Source organism: Hyperolius riggenbachi, chromosome 4 (assembly GCF_040937935.1).
Source record: "Hyperolius riggenbachi isolate aHypRig1 chromosome 4, aHypRig1.pri, whole genome shotgun sequence".
Taxonomy (NCBI): Eukaryota; Metazoa; Chordata; class Amphibia; order Anura; family Hyperoliidae; genus Hyperolius; species Hyperolius riggenbachi.
The window spans coordinates 7,578,443-7,582,943 of record NC_090649.1 but is presented as its reverse complement, the minus strand read 5'-3'; positions in this window follow the sequence as shown (position 1 = coordinate 7,582,943).

The window sequence follows — 4,501 nt, the reverse complement described above, 5'->3', positions numbered from 1 at the left end:
CACACAGGTGACAGGGAGCGCGAGTGGCCAGAGCATGCGCTGCTTCTTTGTCCTCTGTGAGACTGGCTGCAGTCAGAGCCACAGACAGGTGACAGGGAGCGTGAGTGACCAGAGCATGCGCTGCTTCTTTGTCCTCTGTGCGACTGGCTGCAGTCAGAGCCACATACAGGTGACAGGGAGCGCGAGTGGCCAGAGCATGCGCTGCTTCTTTGTCCTCTGTGAGACTGGCTGCAGTCATAGCCACAAACAAGTGACAGGGAGCGCGAGTGGCCAGAGCATGCGCTGCTTCTTTGTCCTCTGTGCGACTGGCTGCAGTCAGAGCCACAGACAGGTGACAGGACAGCTCAATGGAGAGAAACAGAGAACAGGTAAGTAGCAAACATCCTGTCAATACCCACTTTGGATGTTTGGTTGTAATTAGAGCGGACCTGAACTCAGAACTTCCTCTCTGCTTCAAAAGATACACAATAACATAATAACCTTTAAAAAAAACATTTCTTTGTTACAGCTGATACAAATCCTGCAATAAATCGGCAGTGTCTACTTCCTGCTTTCATGGAAGCAGACATATTGTTAACATCCTGTGCTTTCAAATTAGCTTAGATGTTGTGGCAGTCAGGGGACACAGGAGAGATCAAATTACAACGTCAGATTAGACACAGATGAGGGGGAATTACACAGGCTCTCTAAAAACATACAAGGTAGATTTTTCTATGTTTTCCTTCTGTCCTGTGCAAGAGTTCAGCTCCACTTATAAAAAGCATCTGAATGATATTTATTTATATTTGAAAAATCTATGTATCTCTTTTGAATGCTGAATGTACATATGGTGGTGTGCTCTAACATATTGACAGTATACGGGAACAAAGTCTTAAGAAGGCTTATTCACAGAAAGATTACTTTTTTTCTTTTAAGCCAATAAATGGTATCGTCCTCATTCAAAACTCTCTGCTTTCGCTGTGGCTAAAATGGTACAATGCTTTACTGCTACAGGAAAGGAGAAGGATGCCAAACTATACAGACTAGCATAGAGGTAGTAACAGCTCAGGTGACAGTGACAGTTTAGCAATGAAAGTAAAGCAAACAGCATTTTTATTCCTCTCATAGATGGTAGGAACAGAAAATGAGTCAGGAAAGAGTTAACTGAGACCACTGCTGGCTAGGAAGAAAAAAACAAACCCTAAAGCCATAAATTTAAGTAGACTAGAGATAAGAAAGTGTAATTTACAGCTGCTGGGGTCAGTGTCACAATTGTAAAGGAGAAAGTGAAGAAATTAGCAGGGTTCACTGATGTTTTTAAATGCCTGCATTTAAACTCAGCGGAACTTAGTTCTATCTGCTTTGTAATGTAAATCCCTGGTATTTCTCACATCAACTTGTATGATCATGATAAAAGGAATTGATCATCAAATGAGGTGACAGCAGATGTTGTTTGAGAGAGAGACTTGCTGGAATTGGGGAACTTTGGAATTCAGCTATTAGTGCAGAGCAGGGCGCTGGCTGGCTGCGCTGCGGGACCAGAAGAGGTGATTAATTTTGACATATGACCTCTTCTCTCTCCAAGTCATGCCGCCCTTCTTATCTTATCTGATTTTATCGCCCTAGGCTGTGGCCTTTGTGGCCTTTCCAGAAATCCGGCCCTGGGCCGGAGCATCGGTGAGTGGCTGCGCCAACACAGGATGTCTATGGGGGACCGTTAGAAGCCCCGGGTAAGTTCAACTCATTTTCCCCTGACCCCCCTACAGTATGCTTATTTAATCTTTAGCTTTGCTTCTGTGCTCCTCAGCACCATCTTGTGGGGAAACTTGAGAAATCATTTCATCTTTTTAATCTTTAATTCTATAATAGGCTCTTTACTGCCATCTTCCTTCTTTCTTTAAGAATAACATTCCATATTCTTCCTATGCTTTCCAATCATTGAATATCACTTTCTGAACTGAGAATCAGAATCAATTTTATTTCGCCAAGTAAGTTTGCACCTACAAGGAATTTGTCTTGGCAGTTGCTTAACAAACACAAACAAACTACAAGGACAGACAGTGTGAATATTACAAGTCAAGGACATTATAAGTATAGTGGCAGTAAGCAATGTGAGAATTGTTCATTTACAGTTCTGTGCTGATTACTATCAAGTCCTAACGTGGTTCAGCATTAAGTATGGCTACCGCTTGAGGAAAAAAGCTGTTATTGTGTCTGGAGGTTTTAGTTGCAAATGACCGGAATCTATCTGACTCCTGAAGGCATGCGCTGGAAGATGGAGTGAGCTCGGTGAGGGGGGGTGGGGGGGGGGGATGGGGGCGCAACTGCTCACGTGTCAGATATTTTCTATTTGATTCTCATGAAACAAAACATTTTCCTATATGTTGATGGAGAGGGGACCCAGGAGACACAGCCAGCAACCCCCCCCCCCCCCCCTCACCCCCCCCCCCCCCCCCCACACACACACACACACACACTCCTATACAAAACACAAATTACAGCTTTAACATTTTGGAAGGAGACTTGGGGCTTTGATAAAAATACTCCTAAATTTAAATCACCATTAATTCCATAAAGGGCTTCTGTGCTACACTTGAAAATCCACATACACTCCTTTTCAAGTAATATTATATCAAAATGTCCTCTTCTTGGGCTGGTTTTTAAATTATCAACCCCCCACAATTTGAATCCCTTGACACCACCCCCCTGATATTCATTGAAGTGCTCTATATGTATATATGTAATATTCTGACCCCCTTTCTTTTCCTTTGTCAGGTCTTCAGGGGTTGCAGGGGCAGCTCTGAGGTCAGTTATAGGTTACATTGCAGACGAGTTTTCTATGCTGCTGCCCCCATTTAGTTCTGCAGTGAGGGCAGTGATGTTGGGATTCTTGCCTCTGTAAAGTTATGGTAAGTAGTGAGACAATAACTTGGCGTAGTTAGCAGGACTTTGCCTCATACTAACATCGGCTTTCTGGGATTGTTCCAGATGTTCTGCAGTGTTCTGAGCCTGCGTTGTGTCTTCAACATATCATTAGGTAACATCATAATTACCAGAGGGTGAAGTCTTGGTCGTTTGGAGGAAGCAGGAAATATGAGCGCCTGGGGCTAATGGACTATTTGGGTGCCCCATAAGCGCTAATGCAAAATATCGGCTATTGGGCGCCAGGCCCATGCAACCGAAACTTTTCTTTTGGGAAATTATTTTGAAAATTGTTTTGAAATTTGTTTTTAGAATTATCAATTTGTAAGTTATCATTTTTTTTTTCTTTACATTATTTGAGGCAGAGGGAGAGGGTTTTAAGGTTGTGTCAGGAAAGGGGGTCTTAGTGTTAGGTGACAAGAAGGTTAGGGTTAGACATCAGGAAGGAGGGTTTAGGGTTAGGCACCACCAGCAGCATCTTACAGTGAGACGCCTCCGAGGTTAAGGCAGCACCAGGTGGGTGGTTAGGGTTAGGCACCAACAGAGGTGTCTTAGTGTTAGGCACCACCAGGGGGGTATTAGGGTTAGGCACTACCGGGGGGGGGTATTATTGTTGGGCACTACCAGGGGAGTATTAGGGTTAGGCACCACTGGGGGGGTATTATGGTTAGGCACCACTATCAGTAACATTTACCAATGTTTTACTATCCTCATTACGACAGTAAATATTTATTCGTTTTTGTTGCTACAGACGATATTTTGCAGTTTTAGCTTTACTCCACACCCTTTTTAATATCGTTATTTTAACATATTTGTTATTCTAACTCAGATAAAGACGAAAAAACATTTTTGGCTTCACCCCACGCCCTTTTTCCTGCCGCACTTATTAAATGTCTGCCTGTGTGGGATGGTTTATCACAATGACAGTTGTATAGCATGGGCATTGCTACGGGCGTAGGTCCGTGGCTAGTGCCCCTGATCTCAGCAGAAGTGCCTGGGATATGAGGTACCAGAGAGTCCACTGGCAGTGCCCCGAACAGGGAAAGGTGCTGCAGTTGTTGCTATGGCTGCGGAGACTCCTATTTGCGGGGGGGGGGGTGGAGATACAGATGATTGAAGCCTGGTTGAGTATCACATGGGGCCAGGCAGCCAGTGAGAGAGGAGTGAGGCCCACTCTCCTCTCTCACTGGCTGCCGGGCCCCATGTGATACCCGACCAGGCTCCAATCATGTGCATCTCCGCCCACAGAGACACCCGGGAGCAGAGCAAAGGCAGAGCTGATGGGCGGCGGGGAGACAGGCAAGTGACATGTCTCCAGTCCCAGCCGCCCAGCTCTTCTCTCTGCACACACAGGAGGCAGCCTGTGTCAGACGGTGCCTGTGTGCTGATGCTGCAGCTATGCAGAGTACCCGAGTCACCTGACCTCCCATGCTGACCTGTCGCCACAATGGCCAGTGTGTTTGATGAATGGCGTGCCAGGCAGTGAGCCGCTGGGAGGAGCCCACTCTCACTACTTCCTGTCATCTTCAGCTTGTAGTAAAACTAGCCCAGGAAGTAGGAGCAGTCTGCAGGGAGGTCAGCCAGGCATACTCTGTTATAA